The sequence below is a fragment of the Jaculus jaculus genome, chromosome 10, assembly GCF_020740685.1.
Source record: "Jaculus jaculus isolate mJacJac1 chromosome 10, mJacJac1.mat.Y.cur, whole genome shotgun sequence".
NCBI lineage: Eukaryota > Metazoa > Chordata > Mammalia > Rodentia > Dipodidae > Jaculus > Jaculus jaculus.
In genome coordinates, this window is record NC_059111.1 from 90,093,069 (window position 1) to 90,100,846 (window position 7,778).

The window sequence follows — 7,778 nt, forward strand, 5'->3', positions numbered from 1 at the left end:
CTGCAAATGAACTCTAGATTGCATGCATCACCACATCTTCAGAAGTTAGGCTTTTCAGGCAAGTGTCTTTAACACTGAGCCTCCTTTCAAGCCCAAAACTAGTGCTTTTAATGGCTGGACCATCTCCCCCGCCCCACGAATGTAATCCAATCCCAGCATTTGGGAGGTAGAGGCACAAGGATCAGGAGTTCAGTGCTAGCCTGGGCTACCTGACACCCTGTCGCAAAAAAACAACAACCAAAAAATGTGCAGACTGGAGGGATAGCTCAGCAGTTAAGACTGCAAAGCATAATGACCCGGGTTTGATTCCCCAGTGCCCACATAAAGCCAGATGCACAAAGTGGTCCATGCATCTGGAGTCTGTGGCAACTGGAGGCTTCATCTGTGTTTTTTTTTTTTGGCACCTGTGTGTATGCTTGCATACATGTGTGTGTACCAGGCTTTCTTGCTGCTGCAAATGAACACCAAATGCTTGCACTACTTTTTGTAGCCAGCTTCATATGGATACTAGGGAGTAAAACCCTAGGCTGGAAGGCTTTGCAAAAAAAAGAACCTTTAACTACTACTGAGCCTCCTCCCCAGTCCCCATTTTTAATTTTTTTAAGATTGTGTGTGTGAGACAGAAAGAGAGAGAGAGAGAGAACTGGCATGCCAGGGCCTCAGCCACCACAATTGAACTCCAGATGCTTGCGCCACCTAGTGGGCATGTGCAACCTAGGGCTTGCCTCACCTTTATGCAGTTGGCTTATGTGAGATCTGGAGAGTCGAACCTGGGTCCTTAGGCTTCCCAGGCAATTGCCTTAACTGCTAAGCCTTCTCTCCAGTCCTCCAGCCCCCATTTTTATACTTTTTTATATGCATATGGAGCTCCAGGCAATTAATTGTTTTTGTTTTTCTTTTCTTTCTTAGGTAGGGTCTCAATCTGGCCCAGGCTGACCTGGAATTCACTATGTATTCTCAGGGTGGCCTGGAATTAATGGTGATCCTCCTACCTCCTACCTCTGCTTCCCAAGTGCTGGGATTAAAGCCATGTGCCACCATGCCCAGCTTGTTTTTGCTTTTCAATGTAGGCTAGCCCAGGCTGACCTGGAATTCACTATGCAGTCTCAGGGTGGCCTTGAACTCATGATAATCCTTTTACCTAGTGCCAGAATTAAAGGTATACACCACCATGCCCAGAAAAACAAAGTAAACATTATTTGAAGTAGGGTCTCACTCTAGCTCAGGCTGACCTGGCACTTACTGTGGCTGGCCTCAAACTCACAGTGATCTTCCTACCTCTGCCTCTTGAGTGTTGAGATCAAAGGCATGCACAACCACACCTGCCTTATTTTTAAAATATTTTTAAAATTTTTTCATTTATTTAGCTAGTCATGGCGGCATACGCCTTTAATCTCAGCACTTGGGAGGCAGAGATAGGAGGATCACCATAAGTTCGAGGCTACTCTGAGACTACATAATGAATTCCAGGTCAGCCTGACCTAGAGTGAGACTACCTCAAAATCCCCCCCACCCCCAGGGCTGGAGAGATGGCTTAGTGGCTCAGCGCCTTCTTGTGAATCCTAAGGACCCTGGTTTAAGGCTCGATTCCCCAGTACCCACATAAGCAGGTGCACAAGGTGGTACATGCATCTGGAGTTCGTTTGTAGTGGCTGGAGGCCCTGGTGCGCCCATTCTCTCTGCCTCTTTCTGTCTGTCACTCTCAAATGAAAATAAACAACCCCCGTCCCAAAAAAAAGTGTTTTTTTTTTTTTTCATTTATTTGTGAGAATGGGTATACCAGGGTCTGCAAATAAACTCCAGAGGCATATCTTACTTTGTGCTTCTGGCTGATATGGGTACTGGAGGATCAAACCCAGGCCATCAAGCTTTGCAAGTGCTTTTAACTGATGAGCCATCTCTCCAGCCCCAAAACAATATATATACCGCATCTAGCTTTACATGGGTACTGGGGATTTGAGCCCAGGCCATTAGGGTTTTACAAGCAAATGCTTTTAGCCACTGAGCAATCTCTCCAGACTCTTTTTTTTGAGGTAGGGTCTCAGTGTAGCCCAGGCTGATCCAGGGCTTCTAGCCACGGCAAACAAACTCCAGATGCATGTACTACTTTGTGCATCTGGCTTTATGTGGTTACTCAGAAACTGAACCCAGGTTGTTAGGTATTGCAGGCAAGTGCCTTAACCACTATGCCATCTCTCCAGCCCCAATATTTTTTGTTCTATTTATTTATGTATTTATGAGAGACAGACTATGACTGGGCTTTCTAGGAACACTTGCCACTGACTGCATAGGAAATCCAGACATGAGTCATTTTGTGCATCTAGTTTCAAAATATGTTTTCTTTGGGGTGGGGGATTTCAAGGTAGGATTTCCCTCAAGCCTAAACTGTGTCAGGGTGGCCTTGAACTTATGGTGATCCTCCTACCTCTGCTGCCTGAGTGCTGAAATTAAAGGGGTGAAGCACGACATCTGGCCTAAATTTTTTTTTTTTTCGAGCTATGGTCTCACTCTAGCTCAGGCTGACCTGAAATTCACTTTGTAGTCTCAGGGTGGCCTCGAACTCACAGTGATCCTCCTAACTCTGCCTCCCTAGTGCTAGGATTAAAGGTGTGTGCCACCACACCTGGCTATTTTTTTTTAATGTTTATTTATTTGCAAACAGAGAGAGAAGAAAGGCAGACAGAGAGAATGGGTGCGCCAGGGCCTCCACCACTGCAAACAAACTCCAGATGCATGTGCTACTTTGTGCATCTGGCTTTACATGGGTACTGGGGAATCAAACCCAGGTCATTAGGCTTTCCAGGCAAGTGCCTTAACCTCTGAGCCATCTCTCTAGCCTGTATCTGGTTTTATGTAAGTACTAGGGAATTGAATCCAGGCCAGCAGGCTTTGCAAGAAAGTGCCTTTAACTGCTGGGCCATCACTTTAGCCTCCCCCCCTTTTTTTTAATTTTTTTTTTGAATTTAAATGCACTTTATTTATTTATTTATTTTTGGTTTTTTTGAGGTAGGGTCTCACTCTGGTCCAGGCTGACCTGGAATTAACTCTGTAGTCTCAGGGTGGCCTTGAACTCATGGCGATCCTCCTACCTCTGCCTCCCAAGTGCTGGGATTAAAGGCGTGCGCCACCATGCCCGGCTCTGCACTTTATTTTTATTTTTATTATTATTATTATTATTTTTTTTAATTATTTATTTATTTATTTGAGAGCGACAGACACAGAGAGAAAGACAGATAGAGGGAGAGAGAGAGAATGGGCGCGCCAGGGCTTCCAGCCTCTGCAAACGAACTCCAGACGCGTGCGCCCCCTTGTGCATCTGGCTAACGTGGGACCTGGGGAACCGAGCCTCGAACCGGGGTCCTTAGGCTTCACAGGCAAGCGCTTAACCGCTAAGCCATCTCTCTCCAGCCCATTTTTATTATTTTTATTATTTTAAGAATATTTTATTTATTTATTTATTTTTGGTTTTTTGAGGTAGGGTCTCACTCTAGCTCAGGTTGACCTGGAATTCACTATGGAGTCTCAGGTTGGCCTTGAACTCTCAGCAGTCCTCCTACCTCTACCTCCCAAGTGCTGGGATTAAAGGCGTGCGCCACCATGCCCAGCTATTTTAAGAATATTTTAGAAACTGTTTTCTTTATTTACTTAAGCTAGAGAGGTAGAGAAAGATGAAGAAAGAGACACAGAGAGTGAGTAGGAATGCAGCAGTGTCTTCTGCCTCTGCAAAGAAAATACAGATGCATGTGCCAATTTGTGTGTCCACCTTTATATGGGTGCTGGGCCATTACGCCCAGGCTTCAGGTTTTGTAAGCAGGCACCTCCAACTGCTGAGCAATCTACCCTTCCTTCCAGCTTGATTTCTTTCCACCTGTTTTCTCATTCAGTGATTCTCACTCTTCCCAGTCTGTTTTCTGTGCCTCTGGTTCCTCTTCAGTTTCTAGAAAAATCTGGGAGGTTACTGCCCCTGAAGGGTTTGTCATTTTCCTTGTCCATGCTGTCATGGCGTCTGGTGAAATCACGGTTTCCAGTGCAGAGTTGTGTGTGACAGGGTGATTTTGCGAGAGTGTCATTCACGTCGGCTTTAGCTCTGCACATGTTTAGAGCGGAGCTGTGTTATTACGCTGTGCCCCGAGTCTCAGTCACAGCTCCATGTCCTGTGGACCCTTGCACGTGGTGAAATGTTGGATGTGAAAAGCAAATGGCAGATGACCTTTTCTCAGAGGGAAGAGCCTCGAGTTTTTCAAAGGATAATAAATAGAGGACAAACTTCCAGTGTCCTGGGTTTTATTTTTCTTGGACCTTAGTGGGAAATGGAGTCATCTTTGAGGTGGCTTTTGTGCCAACCTTCAGGGAGTGAATCTGTTGATCTCTTTATCTTCAGTGGTTGGAGCCAAGGAACACCTAAGTTCAGAATCTAAGTTCAGAGGTAGAGAGGAGGCATTTCTGAGAGATAGTCTCTCAGAGTCCCTGGTCATTCCTGGTCTTAGGAGGTGGGGCAACCATTGAATTCTGCTAATCCAGTCTCTGTGGAGTATGTCATGATGGGGAGTTTATCAGATGTGGACAAATGCCTGGCAGATGCCAGTGTGTCATGAGCACTAAGTGCTTTGACCTTTTGAAATGTCTTTGTAGGGTGGTGAGTCTTTCAATACCTGCCATGGCTAGTCTGGGATCACATGTACCAGTGATAAGAAATTGCCAACTTTTTTGTTTTAAAATATTTTAAATTAATTAATTAATTTACATATATGTAGAGAGATAATGGGCATGCCAGGGCCTCTAGACACTGGAAATGAACTCTAGATACATGTATTACTGTATGCATCTGGCTTATGTGGGTTCTGGGGAATCCAATCTGGGTCCTTAGGCTCTGCAGGCAAGCACCTTAACTACTAAGCCATCTCTCCAGCTCTGAAATTGCCAATTCTCCTTTTTTTTTTTTTTTTTTTTTTTTGGTTTTTCAAGGTAGGCTTTCACTCTAGCCCAGGCTGACCTGGAATAATTCACTATGTAGTCTCAGGGTAGCCTTGAACACACAGCGATCCTACTACCTCTGCCTCTCAAGTGCTGGGATTAAAGGTTGCACTTTATTTTTAGACAACCTACATGACATGTTTTTTTTTTCCCTTAAAAAAAAAAAAATACCTCCACTCCAAATAAGCCAGTCAAAATAAAAGGTCAAGATGACATCAGTCCCGTTCTTCTAGTCCTGGTGTTGTATGAATGGCAAGCAGCAGTCGGCTGCGATGACAGGCGATAGATCCAAATGACTGTGGATGTGTTACTGTGAAAACAGAAGAGGTCGCTGACCCCTCGTCCCAACTGAGCACACTTTCTACCATACTGATGTACTCCCCCATTCAATCTAGGCTGCCACACCGACAGACAGAAAGCGCAGGGATTCTTTACTTTTGCATCCTAGTGCAAACCAAAAGAACCACAAACTGTTCCTGGTCTATCAGTGGATGCAGAAGCCTCCCCTTTTTTTAACGAGGTAGGGTCTCACTCTAGCCCAGGCTGACCTGGAATTCACAATGGAGTCTCAGGGTGGCCTTGAACTCACGGCAATCCTCCCACCTCTGCCTCCTGAGTGCTGGGATTAAAGGTGTGTGCCACCCATACCTGGCATTATTATTATCATGTAGGGCTTCACTTTAGCCCAGGCTGACCTGGAACTCACTATGTTGTCTCAGGCTGGCCTCAGACTCACAACAACCTCCTTCCTTTGCCTCATGAGTGTTGGAACTAAAGGTATGTGCCACTATACCTGACCCTCCTATTTTCTGTTCTTTTAAAGATATTTTGAATTTTGTTTTTATTTATTTGCAAGGAGAGAGAGAGAGAGAATGGGCATACCAGGGCTTCTAGCCACTGCAAACAAACTCCACATGCATGTACCACCATGTGCATCTGGTTTATGAGGGTTCTGGGGAATCAAACCTGGGTCCTTAGGTTTCACAGGTAAGTGCCTTAACCACTAAACCATCTCTATAGGCCCCTGTTTTTATTTTCAATGTCCACAAGTTTCATGGAAGGGTCAGAGCTTCCTCCCAATCTCAATTTTGTATGATTTCAATTAATTGGTGAGGCTGATATGGATGCTTCTTGTCTAATTTGGTTCCTGGGAAGACTTCACTCAACTCCAGACACGTGCGCCCCCTTGTGCATCTGGCTAACGTAGGTCCTGGGGAATCAAGCCTCGAACTGCGGTCCTTGGGCTTCACAGGCAAGTGCTTAACCACTAAGCCATCTCTACAGCCCCATGTTTTCATTTTAAAAGTGTCATGCCTGTTTTCTGAATGTTCATTCCTTGGAACCACATGCTCTTTCACAAGTAACTATCATATTAGTTATTATTGATAAGGCCTTGAATTTTTTTTTTTTTCCTCAGACAAGCCCAATGAACTGGCCTTTCCTCCCGCCCCCTAATATGAGAGAATGAAAGCGAGAAAGAAAGCAAGAGAGACTTGGTTTTGGCACGCCAGGGCCTCCAGCCACTGCAGTCGAACTCCAGACACGTGTGCCACCTTGTGAATGCTGGGATTCATGTTACGACTTGTTTTAAGATTTTGAAAAATCTTGACCACCCGCCTCCCCGCTCCTTTCTTATTGAGTGCTGCAGATAGAACCTAAGGCCTTGTACGTGCTAGACAAGTAATCTATCTCTGTGCCACATCCCCGGCCATTTATCATGTTTTCCTATTAGAAGTTTACTTCCTATGTCTGGTCATAATTGAATATGGCACTAGATGGCTCACAGCAGTTCTACCCTGAGTGTATTATTTTCATCTTTAAAATATATATATATTATTTATTTGAGAAAGAGAAAGAGGTAGCGAGAGAGAGAGGCCCTGGCGCACCCATTCTCTAGTCACTGCAAACAAACTTCAGATGCATGCACTTCCTTGAGCATCTGCCTTACGTGGGTCCTGGGGAATTGAACTGGGGTCCTTTAGCTTTGCAGGCAAACATCTTAACCGCTAAGCCATCTTCTCCAGCCCTATTTTAATCTTTTTTTTATTTATTATTATTATTTTTTTTATTAACATTTTCCATGATTATAAAATATATCCCATGGTAATTCCCTCCCTCCCCTAATCTTTTTTTTTCCCCACAGAAAGCATTACTTAAAATGATCTTTACTTTTTAAAAAAAAATTTATTAACATTTTCCATGATTATAAAAAAAAAATCCCATGGTAATTCCCTCCCTCCCCACCCCCACACTTTCCCCTTTGAAATTCCATTCTCCATCATATTACCTCCCCATTACAATCATTGTACTTACATGTATACAGTATCATCTATTTTTTAAAAAATATTTTTATTTATTTATTTGATAGAAAAAGAAGGAGAGAGAGAATGGGTGCACCAGGGCCTCCAGCCACTGCAAACAAACTCATGTACCCCCTTGTGCATCTGGCTAACGTGGGTCCTGGAGAATCGAACCTAGGTCCTTTGGTTTTGCAGACAAGCACCTTAACCACTAAGCCAACTCTCCAGCCCTATTTTCATCTTTTAAAATCATCTTTTTAAAAAAATGTTTGACTTAATGAAAACTGAACAACTATTATTTACTTACGTTGCAGTCCGGTTCGCATTGCTGGTAGAAATCACCCAACCAAGAGTAGCTTCTGGGGAAAAGAGGTTTATTTTGGCTCACAGGCTTGAGGGGAAGCTTCACGATGGCAGGGGAAAACGATGGCATGAGCAGAGGGTGGACATCACCCCCTGGCAAACATAAGATGGACCACAGCAACAGAAGGGTGTGCCAAACAC

General features: G+C 44.3%; 1 non-coding gene across 1 annotated transcript; it reads right to left on the bottom strand.

Annotated features, from left to right (window-relative positions):
- Positions 1–5,344: 5,344 nt before the first annotated feature.
- LOC123464271 lies at positions 5,345–5,471 on the bottom strand. The gene has a single exon (XR_006639500.1). It is a non-coding gene; the product is annotated as a small nucleolar RNA SNORA31 (small nucleolar RNA).
- Between the last annotated feature and the right edge of the window lie 2,307 nt (positions 5,472–7,778).